Consider the following 507-nt stretch of genomic DNA (forward strand, 5'->3'; position numbering starts at 1 on the left):
TGGGAAGGGCTGGGAATATTCCCTGGATTCCAAGGGAACCAGCTGTTGCCCCATTCCCATCTGGATCCGGGGAATTCCCTCCCATCCCATTGCCGAGATTCCCACCTGCCAAGGGAGGGCTGGGGCTCCCCCTTTCATACACACACCCCCCCTCCCTTCACACCCTGAAACCCCTTAACTCCCTGAAAACTGGGAGGTTTTCCCCAAATTTCACTGAATTTCACTGAATTTTAGAGTTGGAAGGGACCATGGAGATCATCTAGTCCAACTCCCCTGCTGAAGCAGGATTGCCCAGAGCTTGTCAGAGCATGTTCCTCAGGAGCATCCAGGGGGGTCTTGAAGATCTCCAAGGAAGGGGACTCCACACCCTCCCTGGGCAGCCTCTTCCAGGGCTCTGTCACCCTCAGCATTAAGAAGTTTTTCCTCATCTTTGAACTGAGTGGCCAGGCGCCAAGCCATGGAAAGGGGAGGGCAGGAGGGGGTAGGATTCTGTTGTGTTCCCCGTTG

General features: G+C 55.2%; 1 protein-coding gene across 1 annotated transcript in view; it reads left to right on the top strand.

The window, feature by feature from the left end:
- Positions 1 to 507, top strand: part of SAE1 (SUMO1 activating enzyme subunit 1) — a 7,177-nt gene that overhangs the window by 4,535 nt on the left and 2,135 nt on the right. The gene's annotated exons all lie outside the window — the stretch shown is intronic.

Source organism: Calidris pugnax, unplaced genomic scaffold (assembly GCF_001431845.1).
Source record: "Calidris pugnax isolate Ruff unplaced genomic scaffold, ASM143184v1 scaffold1185, whole genome shotgun sequence".
NCBI lineage: Eukaryota > Metazoa > Chordata > Aves > Charadriiformes > Scolopacidae > Calidris > Calidris pugnax.